The 15,224-nt window shown below is 44.9% G+C and overlaps 1 protein-coding gene across 3 annotated transcripts in view; it reads right to left on the bottom strand.

Annotated features, from left to right (window-relative positions):
* The window catches only part of ZNF609 (zinc finger protein 609), a 238,610-nt gene that overhangs the window by 68,058 nt on the left and 155,328 nt on the right, over positions 1-15,224 (bottom strand). The window lies entirely within an intron of this gene.

The raw sequence follows: 15,224 nt of genomic DNA on the forward strand, positions 1-15,224 counted from the left end.
AATCCATGAATTTGGGTGGGGATAAAGAGAGGAAGAAATAGCTAAATCCTAGGCATGCCATGATTCCTAATGATTGTAGGTGCTTTAATACATCTTTGGCTAGAAGGAATCTACTTAAAAGTTATAGCAGGGCTGGGATTAACCTGGTGGGAATTTCTAACCCTTAGAGACTGTAACAGTGGTTGTTTAATGAGAATGGCATCTTGGAATATAATTCTAACATCAAATTTATCTATAAGAAACAGGAGGTGCGCTGGGTGCACCAGCTCACGCCTGTAATCCCAGCACTTTGGGAGGCTGAGATGGGCGGATCACGAGGTCAGGAGATTGAGACCATCCTGGCTAACACCGTGAAACCCTGTCTCTACTAAAAATACAAAAAATTAGCTGGGCGTGGTGGTGGGCGCCTGTAGTTCCAGCTACTTGGGAGGCTGAGGCAGGACAATGGCGTGAACCCGGGAGGCGGAGCTTGCAGTGAGCCGAAATTGCTCCACTGCACTCCAGCCTGGGCGATGAGCGAGATTCCGTCTTAAAAAAACAAAACAAAAAAACAGTAGGTGCTGTTGCCACCCAGAAGCCAATCAATAGCAATCTGAAGATGTAGTTGATTATGTACACAAAGATAGAAATAGTCAAACACGGCCGGGCGCGGTGGCTCACACTTATAATCCTAGCACTTTGGGAGGCCAAGGTGGGCAGATCACCTGAGGTCAAGAGTTCGAGACCAGCCTGACTAACATGGTGAAACCATGTCTCTACTAAAAATACAAAAATTAGCCAGGCGTAGTGGCGGGCGTCTGTAATCTGAGCTATTCAGGAGCCCGAGGCAGGAGAATCGCTTGAACCTGGGAGGCGGAGGTTGCAGTGAGCCGAGATCGCACCATTGCATTCCAGCCTGGGTGACAGAGCAAGACTCCTTCCCCCCCCAAAAAAACAGGAAATAAATAAATAAGCAATCTGCCTCCAAAACCAGAAACCAGAATCTCTCACAAGAATGTAATTAGTTGGGCCGGGTGCGGTGGCTCACGCCTGCAATCCCAGCACTTTGGGAGGCCGAGGCAGACGGATCACGAGGTCAGGAGGTCGAGACCATCCTGCCTAACAAGCTGAAACCCCATCTCTACTAAAAATAAAAAATTATCCGGGTGTGGTGGCAGGTGCCTGTAGTCCCAGCTACGTGGGAGGCTGAGGCAGGAGAATCGCTTGAACCCGGGAGGCGGAGGTTGCAGTGAACCGAGATCATGCCACTGCACTCCAGCCTGGTGACAGAGCAAGACTCCGTACTCAAAATAAAAAAAAAAAAATAAAAAAAAAAAAATAAAATAAAAAAAAAGAAAAGGAAAGAAAGGAAAAGAAAAGAAAAAAAAAACAATGTAATTAGTTAGGTTCCAACACATCTAGAGACAATATAAAAGTTGTGATGGGTCAGGTGCAGTGGTTCATGCCTGTAGTCCCAATGTTTTGGGAGGCCTAGGGAGGAAGATCATGTGTAGCCACGAGTTCAAGACTAGCCTGGGTAACATAGCAAGACCCCACCTCTATAAAAAATAAAAATAAAAAAAGTATCTGTGTGTGGTGGCACATGCCTGTATTCTCAGCTACTCCGGAGGCTGAGGTGGGAGGACCACTTAAGCCCAGGAGGCTGAGGCTACAATGACCTATGATTGTACCACTGTACTCCAGTCTGGGTGACAGAGTGAAACCCTATCTCAAAAAAAAAAAAAAAAAAAAAAAAAAAAAAAAAAAAAAAAGAATGAAGTGGGCAGTGATCCTTTAACTCTTTAAATTCCAGAATTTATGAGGCTGACAAAGTCTATTATGCTCCAGTGATTGATGCCCCAATCCTGAATAAGCATAATATCTTGCATATGCAAAGACACTTAATGCACACACCAGCTTATTTCCTCCGAAGATTAAGTATGATATTAATTAGCAGACCTAGAAAATGAGAGTCTAAGATTGGAACTTTCCCAATCCTTGGGACTCTTCCCTTTGTGAGGACTTCTTAGTCTAGGTTAAATGTAGTCCTTCAGTAGAGACATTCAGAGAAAATCATACATGAATCCATAATCCAAGCTTCTAAATAGTTCTGCAACAAAACTCTGATTCTGGAATAATTTACTACATGACTATCATTCTATCTATAATCCATTTCCCTCTCACAACACACACAGAGACAAACATCTTCCTGGCCTTGACAACTAGCCTACAAGCTGAGGTCTGGGTACCAGATCCATTCTCCACAGTTGGCTCTGACTTCTTGGCTTAGTAAGTCATCACTATTTGCAGATCATCACTGTGAGTCCACAGAATGTTCACACACTGATTCTGATTAATTCTGGTCCCTGAAGAGCTGCCAAGACATCCTTATCCTGCTTGTCTCACACACACACCCCTTGTACTTCCCTAACTCCACCTTTTTCATGAAATGAAATGGAAGTGGAAGCCTGTATAATGAATCATTGACATTTATGATAAATGCCAAAAGGCATATTTGCTCTCTTGAAAATGGACATTTATAATTTAATTTGCCAACCTTCTTGGGGTGTGGTAGATCCTGGAAAGATCCTTTAAAATTTCCATGCACAGAAGTGAAGGTAAAAACAACACAGAAAAAGTAAACTGGAGCCTCCCTACTCACTCCTCTGCAGTGCTGGAAGAAACTCTTGAGAGTCACTAGAGAGGGAAAGTTAGAGACAGAGTATACAGATTATCTTTATTCTTGGCCTCACCTCTGTTTATCTATTCTTTCTCTTGGGGAAGAACCGTGACAGAAGCAGTTTCACAGCCTATATGTGTACTTCGTTTGCTTAGGGTTTGTTCCCTTTTCTATACTTTCTTCTACTCGCAAGAGAAATTCCTGCAAGGTTCTACTGGACATAGACATTGGCCTAAACCTTCCAGGTCACTCCTGTGAACTTTCTGATTGCCTTGCTTGCACATGTCCTATTGCCAACCTGTTCCACAGCTCAGGCAGCAACCCTAGGCACCGAAGGAAGTTTACCCCATGGAGACACCTATACACCCTTTCTCTTAGCCACTGAGGACAGCTCTTTTCTGGAAGTAGTTTCATTTCCTGCTAGGTTATTCAGTGCTCCTGGCAGGCTAGGAGAAAGATATGCTAATACATTCTAGATAAAATGAAGTCCCCAGTTTTGCACCGAGAAATCCAGAAAACAACACCTAAAATGTAGATTGGAAACATCACTGTTGCATTCAAGCAGTTTGCCAAATTATACCCGCTATAGAATAACTGAGGAGAAGAAACTTTAGCCGAACTGATCACTAAGAATAACAGAACAGACTCATATACATGAGGAACTCATTAACAAGTATGCATCAAACTACCCTTACTGATTAGTTACTAGGCAGAGTTTGGCATCTCTGTTGTATGAAGATGACTTTATTTAATTACTTAGTTAATTAAAAGAGATGTTTGGGGATGGAGAGAAGTGACAAAATCCACCTATGGGTTTGAACTCTTCATTTTCCGTTTACTTTGCAACAGAAATCTAAGGAGAGATCACAGAGCAGCATAATAGTATTTAATTACAGCTCCAGCTCTGTTAATTACCATTTGGTCACATCTATAATCTAACATTAAGCCATAGTGCATAATAAGCTCTGTGATATTCATCTAATAACTTATGTGGCTTTACAGGATTTCATATTCTATTATTCACTGAAACAAACATAGCTTCATTTATCACTTTCCAGGAGAAGATAACAATCAGAAAAAGGGGGCTGGGTGCAATGGCTCAAGCCTGTAGTCCCAGCACTTTGGGACGCCAAGGTGGGCGGAGTGCTTGAGTCCAGGAGTTTGAGACCAGCCAGGGCAACACTGTGAGACAAAATTAAAACAAAAAATTTTTACAAAAAATTAAAACCAAAACCAAAAAAAAAAAAAAAAACTAGCTGGGTGTGTTGGCACACATCTACAGTCCTAGCTACTTGGGAGGCGGAGGTAGGAGTGATAGGGATGTGTTGGGTAGAGAAGAACATAGTCCCTTTAAATGATACAGAAGGGGTAAGGGAAGTGCTGGGTAGAGGAGGGCATGGTCCCTGGCTAAGGCTCCATCTGGGGCCTGTGTCCACGGACCTAGGTGAAGATTGGCATTTTTGTTTTCCCGCCCAAATGCTGGATTTCCCAAGACCACCCTGGTCTGCCGCGGCGCCTCCCTGTGCCTATAAAAACTCCCCAGACCCTAGCAGACAGACACACAGCGGTTGGACTTTTAGAGGAACACATTGGCAGAAGAAGACACAGCGGCTGGACCTCGAGAGGGCGTTGAGAGGAGCATGCCAGCAGGAAAGCACACGACGGTGGAAGAGCACACGACAGATGCTGGCAGGCCGTGGAACGAAGCAGAGTTTGGCTGGGGCAGTGGGAGAAGAGCCTGGGCCACTAAGTAGCCGAACTCCAGGGGAAAACCATCTCCCTTTTGGCTCCCCAATCTACTGAGCGTTACTTCCACTCAATAAAACTTTACACTCATTCTCCAAGCCCACATGTGATCTGATTCTTCCAGTACACCAAGACAAGAACCTTGGGATAGAGAAAGCCCTCTGTTCTTGGGATAAGGCAGGGGTCTAACTGAGCTAACACAAAACACCTAAGGACAGCTAAACTAAAAGAGCACCCTGTAACACACACCCACTGGGGCTTCAGCTGTAAGCATTCACCCCTAGACACTGCCAGGGTTGGAGCCCCACAGCCTGCTCGTCTCTATGCTACCCTAGAGGTTTGAGCAGGGAGGCAGTGAAGAAGTGAGCCACACTCCCATCGCACGCCCTGTGAGGGGGACAAGGGAACTTTTCCCATTTCAGGAGGAAATTTTAGCTCCGGGGGTGAAGGCTGCAGTGCACTGTGATCGCACCACTGTACTCTAGCCTGTGCAACAGAGCAAGACGCTGTCTCAAAAAAGGGGAAAAAAAAAAATCAGAAAAGGACTCATTTTGCCATCTTTCTCATATACCTAAAATATAAGCAGGGATTGTCAGGAGATTGGGGCCAAGAGGGAAAATAAGGAATAGGAATATTAAAAAGTTAAGGTAATTAGATGCCTTAATAACTACACCAACAAAAGTTAGGCTAATTCTCAGTCTTTGAAATGCGAAGAAGTGCCATCATGGCTCCTAGGGCTCAGCTTACTGGGGAGGTAAATAACAAAACAATCAAAAGCTTGAAAACAGACTTATAGAGAATTTAAAGAGGAGATCTCTGGAGTTTCCCAACACTTTATGTCCTTTATCTTTTAACGATAATTTTTGTTTGTTTGTTTTTTGAGATGGAGTTTCACTCCTGTTGTCCAGGCTGGAGTGCAATGGTGTGATCTCAGCTCGCTACAATCTCCGCCTCCCAGGTTCAGGCGATTCTCCTGCCTCAGTCTCCCAAGTAGCTGGGATTATGGGCTCCCACCACCATGCCTGGCTATTTTTTGTATTTTTAGTAGACACTAGGTTTCATCAAGTTGGCCAGGCTGGTCTCGAACTCCTGACCTCAGGTGATCCAACCGCCACAACCTCCCAAAATGCTGGGATTACAGATGTGCCTGGCGATAATTCTCTTTTCTTTGAGACAGGGTATCGCAATGTCGTCCAGGCTGGAGTGCAGTGCAGTGATCATGGCTCACTGTAGCTTCAACCTCTCTGGCTCAAGCAATCCTCCCACCGAAGCCTCCCAAGTAGCTGGGACTACATGTGCACCACCATGCTAGGCTATTTTTTTTTTTTTTTTGGCCAGGAATGGTAGCTCATGCCTGTAATCCTAGCACTTGGGGAAGCTGAAGTGGGAGGACTGTTTGAGTCCAGGAGTTTGAGACTAGCCTGGGCAATACAGTGAAATTTTGTCTCCAAAAAAATTAAAAAAAAAAAAAAATAATAAATAAATAAAATAAAAAAAATAAAAACAAAAAGTTTGTAGAGAAAGAGTCTCCCTATGTTGCCCATCCTAAAATGATACTTCTCAATTGACCTTTAGAGAGCAGTTTAAGGCCAGGCGCAGTGGCTCACGCCTGTAATCCCAGCACTTTGGGAGGCCGAGGCAGGTGGATCACCTGAGGCCAGGAGTTCAAGACCAGCCTGGCCAACATAGTGAAACCCCATCTCTACTAAAAATAAAAAATTAGCTGGGCATGGTGGCATGCACCTGTAATCCCAACTACTTCGAACACTGAGGCATGAGAATCGCTTGAACCTGGGAGGCGGAGGTTACAGTGAGCCGAGACTGCGCAATTGTACTCCATCCTGGGCGACAGAGTGCAAAAATTAAATAAATAAATAAATAAATAAATAAAAAAGAAGACCGGGCGCGGTGGCTTACACCTGTAATCCCAGCACTTTGGGAGGTCAAGCCGGGCGGATCACAAGGTCAGGAGATCGAGACAATCCTGGCTAACATGGTGAAACCCCGTCTCTACCAGAAACACAAAAAATTAGCTGGGCGTGGTGGCAAGCTCATGTAATCCCAGCTACTCGGGAGGCTAAAGCAGGAGAATGGAGTGAATCCGGGAGGCAGAGCTTGCAGTGAGCAGAGATTGCGCCACTCTATTCTAGCCTGGGTGACAGAGTGAGACTCCGTCTCAAAAAAAAAAAAAAAAAGAGATTAGTTTAGTAACATATAAGGATCTGAATGCTGATAGGCAGATGACACAGAAATGGGGACTTGAGAGAATAGGGAAAGGCCAGCGTCATTCATCTCCCCACAAGGAGTAATTATAATAATATACCTACTTCAACTGCCTCTCACAGATGAGAGGTACTGATGAAGAAAAATCTTCATGGCTGCAATATAACTTTACGGGTAGAAAATGCACTGAAGGCCAAATGTGATGGCTTATACCTGTAAACCCAGCATTCTGGGAGGCCAAGGCGGGAGGACTGCTTGAGCTCAGGAGCTCTAGACCAGCCTGGGCAACATGGCAGAAGCCTATCTTTTTTTTTTTTTTTTCTTTTTTGAGACAGAATCTCGCTCTGTCATCCAGGCTGGAGTGCAGTGGCTTGATCTCGGCTCACTGCAAGCTCCGCCTCCCGGGTTCATGCCATTCTCCTGCCTCAGCCTCCCAAGTAGCTGGGACTACAGGCACCCACCACCACGCCCAGCTAATTTTTTTGCATTTTTAGTAGAGACGGGGTTTCACTGTGTTAGCCAGGATGGTCTCGATCTCCTGACCTCGTGATCCGCCCGTCTCGGCCTCCCGAACTGCTGGGATTAGAGGTGTGAGCCACTGTGCCTGGCCAGCAAAAGCCTACCTTTACAAAAAATAAAAAATTAGCTGGGTATTGTGGCACATCTCTGTAGTCCCAGCTACTCGGGAGACTGAGAGGCAGGAGGACGAGGCAGCAGTTAGCTATGACTGCACCACTGTGCTCCAGCCTGAGCGACAAAATGGGAGACCTTATCTGAAAAAAAAAAGAAAGAAAATTCACTGAAGAGATATTTGAGATAGACCTTTCCTTCTCCCCTTCACAATGAGTCTTTATCTTCACCTTCACAGACAAAAACGCAGGAAGGAAGTTAGTTCTACTGATAACAGTAGTTCTAAGAAACTTTCTTTTATCCAAAAATAAAAAGGTAGTTGGGGATGATGGTTACATGAATGTTCAGATTTATTCAGAATTATCAGATAAGACTGTAGAAAGTAAGATGTCACTGGCTGGGCACAGTGGCTCACACCTGTAATCCCAGCACTTTAAGAGGCTGAGGCAGGTGGATCACCTGATGTCAGGAGTTCGAGACCAGCCTGACCAACATGGGAAAACCCCATCTCTACGATAAACACAAAAATTAGCCAGTCGTGGCGGTGCATGCCTGTAATCCCAGCTACTCGGGAGGCTGAGGCAGGAGAATCGTTTGAACCCAGGAGGCGGAGGTTGCAGTGAGCCGAGATTGTACTATTGCACTACAGCAAGGGCAACACGAGTGAACCTCCATCTCGGAAAAAAAAAAACCCCCCAAAAAAAACCAAAAAAAAAAAAAAAACAACAAAGTAGGATGTCATCAAATACACTAAACATTATGTTGATAAGACGTTATCAAGACAGAGGCAGTGGCTCACACCTGTAATCCCAGCACTTTGGGAGGCCAAGGACAGAGGATCACTTGAGCTCAGGAGTTTGAGACCAGCCTGGGCAACATACAGAGACCTTGTCTCTACAAAAAAATTCAAAAACTAGCTAGGCATGGTGGTGTGCACCTGTAGTCTTAGCTGCTGAGGAGGCTGAGATGAAAGAACTGCTTGAGAGGATGGGAGGATTGCAACCAGAAGGTTGAAGCTGCAGTGAGCTAAGGTAGTACCACTGTACTCTAGCCTGGGCAACAGAATGAGATACTGTCTTAAAACAAACAAAAACAAACAAAAAACAGGCCAGGCGTGGTGGCTCACGCCTGTAATCTCAGCACTTTGGGAGACCAAGGTGGGCAGATCATGAGGTCAGGAGTTTGAGACCAGCCTGGCCAACAAGGTGAAAACCCGTCACTACTAAAAATACAAAAATTAGCCAGGTGTGGTGATGGGTGCCTGCAATCCCAGCTACTCAGGAGGCTGAGGCAGGAGAATCCCTTGAACCCAGGAGACAGAGGTTGCAGAGAGTCGAGATTGTGCCACTACGCTCCAACCTGGCTGACAGAACAAGACTCTGTCTTAAAAAAAAAAAAAAAAAGCGAGATGTTATCTTTACCAATAATCCCAAAAGTGCTTTGAGATTTTACAGTGACTCAACATCAGCAATATTAACAGTAATAAAGGTGCACAGGGCAGAGGGATTAAAATGAATACTCACTGATTAATGGATAAACATATAAATAATCCACCAAGGTATTACATAAAACTTAATTTGCTCACCAAATTCTTATTGTGGGTTATTTAAAAGAATGGCAAATAAAACCCCATTTATGTACTTATTACCTATTTTTGTCTCTTGAAATACAGAAAAGGCCGGGTGCAGTGGCTCACATCTGTAATGCCAGCATTTTGGGAGGTCAAGGTGGGCGGATCACAAGGTCAGGATGTCAAGACCATCCTGGCTAACATGGTGAAACCCCGTCTCTACTAAAAATATGAGGAAAAAAAAAAAAACAACAACTAGCTGGGCGTGATGGCAGGTGCCTGTATTCCCAGCTACTCGGGAGGCTGAAGAAGGGGAATGGCATGAACCTAGGAGGCAGAGCTTGTAGTGAGCCAAGATCACGCCACTCCAGCCTGGGTGACAGAGAGAGATTCCATCTCAAAAAAAAAAAATTCTATGTATGTATGTATATATGTACGTATATATGTATGTATGTATGTATGTATGTATGTATGTATGTATGTATCTATCTATCTATCTATCTATCTATCTATCTATCTAGAAAAAAGACTGGGCATATGGCTCACGCCTGTAATCCCAGCACTTTGGGAGTCTGAGGTGGGCAGATCACTTGAGGACAGGAGTTCAAGACTAGCCTGGCCAACATGGTGAAACCCCGTCTCTACTAAAAATACAAAAAGAATTAGTCAGGCATGGTGGTGGGTGCCTGTAATGCCAGCTACTTCGGAGGCTGACGCACAAGAATCGCTTGAACCCAGGAGGCAGAAGTTGCAGTGAGCTGAGATCGCACTCTTGTATTTCAGCCCCCATGGGTGATGGAGCATGACTGTCTCAAAACAAAAATCAGGAGAAAAAAAAAAAACCTCAATTATGTGAGCCACCTTCTGTTGACTGGAATTCTGAGACAAAATTACATTCAATGAACAAGTTTAGGCTGGGCGCGGTAGCTCACGCCTGTAATCCCAGCACTTTGGGAGGCCGAGGCGGGCGGATCACGAGGTCAGGAGTTAGACCAGCCTGGCCAACATGATGAAACCTTGTCTCTACTACAAATACAAAAAATTAGCCTGGCATGGCAGCGCATCCCTGTAGTCCCAGCTACTCAGGAGGCTGAGGCAGGAGAATCACTTGAACCCTGCAGGCGGAGCTTGCAGTGAGCTGAGATCGCACCACTGCACTCCAGCCTGTGCGACAGTGCAAGATTCCGTCTCAAAAAATAAGTAAGTTTAAATAAGGATGATTTTTGCTTATTCTGAAAAATCAGCAATTCCTTGTAATGAGAGGCTGGCAGGTTGATATCATGGGATAATTAAGGATGGAAGGAGAAATTTGAATGCCTCCTTTCCACAAAGCTCTTGTCAGAATTCAACAGAATATCCTGAGTAAATGCCAAAACAATACAACATTTAACTATAAGTAGAGGAAATTCAAGTCCTTTTCTTTCTTCTTCTTCGTTTTTTCTGAGACAGGGTCTCACTCTGTCTTCCAGGCTCGTGTGATTATGGCTCACTGCAGCCTTGACCTCTCAGGCTCAAGCAATCCTCCCACTTCAGCCTCTCAAGTAGCTGGGACTATAGGTGCATGCCACCACGACCAGCTAACTTTTGTATTTTTTGTAGAGACAAGGTTTTGCCATGTTTCCGAGGCTGGTCTTTTTTTTTTTTTTCTTTCTTTTTTTTTTTGAGATGGAGTCTCGCTCTGTTACCCAGGCTGGAGTGAAGTGGCGCGATCTCGGCTCACTGCAAGCTCTGCCTCCTGGGTTCACACCATTCTCCTGCCTCAGCCTCCCAAGTAGCTGGGACGACAGGTGCCTGCTAACGCGCCCGGCTAATTTTTCGTATTTTTAGTAGAGACGGGGTTGCACCGTGGTCTTGATCTCCTGACCTTGTGATCCACCTGCCGTGGCCTCCCAAAGTGCTGGGATTACAGGTGTGAGCCACTGTGCCTGGCCTCAGGTCCTTTTCTTTTCTGTGTTTTAGACAGAGTCTGACTCTGTTGCCCAGGCTGGAGTGCAGTGGCGTGATCTCGGCTCACTGCAACCTCTGCTTCCACAGTTCAAGCCATTCTCCTGCCTCAGCCTCCCGAGTAGCTGGGATTACAGGTACATGCCACCACACCTGGCTAATTTCTGTAATTTTAGTAGAGATGGGGTTTCAGCATGTTGGCCAGGCTGGTCTTGAACTCCTGACCTCAAGCGATCCGCCCGCCTCAGCCTCCCAAAGTGCTGGGATTACAGGCATGAGCCACCATGCCTGGTGGGTCCTTTTCAAACAGTAAGTACACTTGGACCTTGCCTCTCCCGTGCCTTTGGAAAAAAAAAACAAAAAACAAAAGAAAGAGGCTCCTGGACTGCTGAGCTTCCAGATTTCACTTAGGCTGTCCTGAAAAACAATTTTGATTATAAATCTGGTTAATTTCCAAAATATCTTATAGCAGGAGGCAAGGAAGAAAAAGAGAAAAGGACAGAGTAGTTGGCAACATAACCAGTCTTCAAACAGTTCTTAGAAGCGATATATAGGCCGGGCACGGTGGCTCCCACCTGTAATCCCAGCACTTTGGGAGGCCGAGGTGGGTGGATCACAAGGTCAGGAGATCAAGAACATCCTGGCTAACTCAGTAAAACCACATCTCTACTAAAAATACAAAAAAAAAAAAAAAATAGCTGGGCGTGGTGGCGGGCACCTGTAGTCCCAGCTACTTGGAAGACTGAGGCAGAAGAATCTGTTGAACCTGGGAGGCAGAGGTTGCAGTTTGCAAAGAGCATGCCACTGCGCTCCAGCCTGGGCAACAGAGGGAGACTCCATCTCAAAAAAAAAAAAAAAAAAAAAGAAAAGAAAAAAAGCTGCCGGGCGCGGTGGCTCAAGCCTGTAATCCCAGCACTTTGGGAGGCCGAGACAGGCGGATCACAAGGTCAGGAGATCGAGACCATCCTGGCTAACACTGTGAAACCCCGTCTCTACTAAAAAAACACAAAAAACTAGCCGGGTGAGGTGGCAGGCGCCTGTAGTCCCAGGTACTCGGAAGGCTGAGGCAGGAGAATGGCGTAAACCCGGGAGGCAGAGCTTGCAGTGAGCTGGGATCTGGCCACTGCACTCCAGCCTGGGCGACAGAGCGAGACTCCGTCTCAAAAAAAAAAAGAAAAAAAAAAAGAAAAAAAGCTATATATTCTATTATTCACAGAAGACTTAATGTAGTACTTAATTTTAACCAATCAGTACCTAGTCAAGGTCAGCAGTGAAGGCTGTCCCATTGTGCACTAGAAAATGCAAGTATAGGCCCAGCGTGGTGGCTCACGCCTGTAATTCCAGCACTTTGGGAGGCTGAGGTGGGCGGATCATGAGGTCAGGAGTTCAAGACCAGCCTGGCCAACATGGTGAAACCCCATCTCTACAAAAAATACAAAAAAAAAAAAAAAAAAAGCCAGGCATGGTGACTGGTGCCTATAATCTCAGCTACTCAGGAGGCTGAGACAGAGGACTGCTTGAACCTGGGAGGCAGAGGTTGCAGTGAGCCAAGATCGTACCACTGCATTCCAGCCTCGACATCAGAGCAAGACTCTGCCTCAAAAAAAAAGAAAAAGAAAATGCAAGTACAGTGAACATTAAATTTTGTTTTTGTTTTTCTTTCTCTTGATTTTGGTTTGTTTTTGCTTTTGAACATATAATTTGAAGACTACAGACTTGTAGTCTATAGTCTGTTCTGCAGTGATCCCTATACATTCTTGGGCTCAGACCCTAAAGCCTTTTCTGCTAAAGAGGAGACAGCAGATCAAACAATCCTGATATTCAAGACTGTCTAGAAATTCCCAGTGTGTGGGAACAGAAAAATTATGCTTGAAATTTAACAAAGGAAAAAAATCTCATAAGCAAAATCAATGTGCAACACAAATCACATGGCCGTGTCCACTACTGTGGCAAAGGTTTTTGCTGAATGAAGCATCTCCATTTCTCTTCCCTAAGTCTTCTCACTCTACAATCTCCTGCCTGCTTGACATTCACATTTTCCTTCAGCAAAGCTTATTAACTTTGCAGCTGATGAATGATGATAGCGACCTAAGTCTTCCTCTGAAGCTGACTGTATGTTTACCATAGAAGGCTAATGATTCCTCCCATTCCTGTATGGTTACAAGGTAAGCATTAGGATTTGCTTCCTAAGAATAAAGAACTTCTGCAATTACTTCCTTTCCTCAACACACTTCTTTTTTTTTTGAGACGGAGTCTAGCTCTGTCGCCCAGGCTGGAGTGCAGTGGCCGGATCTCAGCTCACTGCAAGCTCCGCCTCCCGGGTTCACGCCATTCTCCTGTCTCAGCCTCCCGAGTAGCTGGGACTACAGGCGCCCGCCACCCTGCCCGGCTAGTTTTTTGTATTTTTTAGTAGAGACGGGGTTTCACCGTGTTAGCCCGGATGGTCTTGATCTCCTGACCTCGTGATCCGCCCGTCTCGGCCTCCCAAAGTGCTGGGATTACAGGCTTGAGCCACCGCGCCCGGCCTCTTTTACCTCCTTTCACATATGCATTTCCTAAAAAGTCAGGACTTAAGTGTGTCATCTTTACTCCACCTTTGAGAATATAAAAACAAATAAGCAAACAAAATGCAAAATTAAAAAACCCCACAAACCAAATAAACACAACAGAAAGTTGAAGCCATTTTCTGAAACATTAATAATCACAGATGTCAGATGTCTTAAGCAATGATTCCTAGGCCAGCCCACCCAAGCCTATGTAACCTATAACGTGGCTGGACCAAACTGTACTAAAGAACTAATGAATCATCATTCATATTGTCAATCCTGTGAGAAAACATGAGTTCTAAATTGAGACATCACAAATCACATTTTGCTCTGCTGTGGCTTAGGAAGGAGGAATAGGATGATTCTCCCTGCTATAAGTTAGCTATTCTAAAACTTTCTGGTCATGGAAATTCTTAAAAAAAAATTATTATTTTAGAGACAGGGTCTTGCTCTATCACCCAGGCCAGAGTACAGTGGCTCAATCATTGCCCACTATGGCCTGGAACTCCTGGACTCAATGATCCTCTGGCCTCAGCCTCCTGAGTAGCTTGGGACTACAGGCACACACCACTGTACTTGGCTATTTATTTTTTTTTTAACTTTTATTTTAAGTTCAGGGGTACATATGCAAGTTTGTTACACAGGTAAACTTCTGTCACGAGGGTTTGTTGTACAGATTATTTCATCACCCAGGTATTAGGCCTAGTAAATTTTTCCTAGTCCTCTCTCTCCTCCCACCCTCTACTTTTTGACTCCACTCTGAGTAGGCCCATGTCTATTTGTTCCCCTCTAAGTGTCCATGTGTTCTCATCATTTAGCTCTCACTTATAAGTGAGAACAAATGGTATTTGGTTTTCTGTTTCTGCATTGGTTCGCTCAATTTTTAATTTTTAAATTTGTAAAGATGTAGGTCTCCTTATGTTGCCTAAACTGCTCTTGAACTCCTGGGCTCAAGAGATCCTTGCGCCTTGGCCTCCCAGAGTGCTAGGATTACAGGTGTGTGCCACTGCACCTTGCAGGAAATTCTTAAAAACTGAAAACCTTATTATTACTATTTTTTGAGACAGCATCTCATGCTGTCACCCAGGCTGGAATGCAGTGGCTTGCTCCCTGCCTCCTGGGTTCAAGCAATTCTCGTGCCTCAGTCTCCTGAGCAGCTGGGATTACAGGTGCATGCCACCACACCGGGCTAATTTTTGTATTTTTAGTAGAGACAGGGTTTTACCATGTTAGCCAGATTGGTCTTGAACTCCTAACCTCAAGCGATCCACCTGCCTTGGCCTCCCAAAGTGCTAGGATTACAGGTGTGAGCCACCATGCCCGGCCTTATTTTTTTCATTTACTTAACATCTTTTCCCCCTCTCATACCTAGTCTCACAAAAAAACTGAGAACCTTAAAGAGCTTTGGTTTATGTAGGCTATATCCCTTGATATTTAATATATTAGAAATTAAAATGAGGCCAGGCACAGTGGCTTATGCCTGTAATCCCAGCACTTTGGGAGCCCGAGGCAGGTGGATCACCTGAGGTCAGGAGTTCAAGACCAGCCTGGCCAACATGCTGAAACCCCATCTCTACAAATAAATACAAAAATTAGCCTCCCAGATACTTCGGAGGCTGAGGCACAACAATTGCTTGAATCGGGAAGCAGAGGTTGCAGTGAGCTGAGACTGTGCCACTGCACACCAGCCTGGGCGACAAAGTGATACCCTGTCTCAAAAAAAAAAAAAAAAAAAGAAGAAGAAAAAGAAAATAAAACTAAAACATGCAACTAACAAGGCTGGGTGTGGTAGCTCACACCTATCATCTCAGCACTTTGGGAGGCTGAGGTGGGTAGAATGCTTTAGCTGAGGATTTCCAGACCTGCAGGGGCAACATAAAAAGACCCCATCTTTATTTATTTTTTT

The sequence above is a fragment of the Rhinopithecus roxellana genome, chromosome 5 (genome assembly GCF_007565055.1).
Source record: "Rhinopithecus roxellana isolate Shanxi Qingling chromosome 5, ASM756505v1, whole genome shotgun sequence".
NCBI classification, from domain to species: Eukaryota; Metazoa; Chordata; class Mammalia; order Primates; family Cercopithecidae; genus Rhinopithecus; species Rhinopithecus roxellana.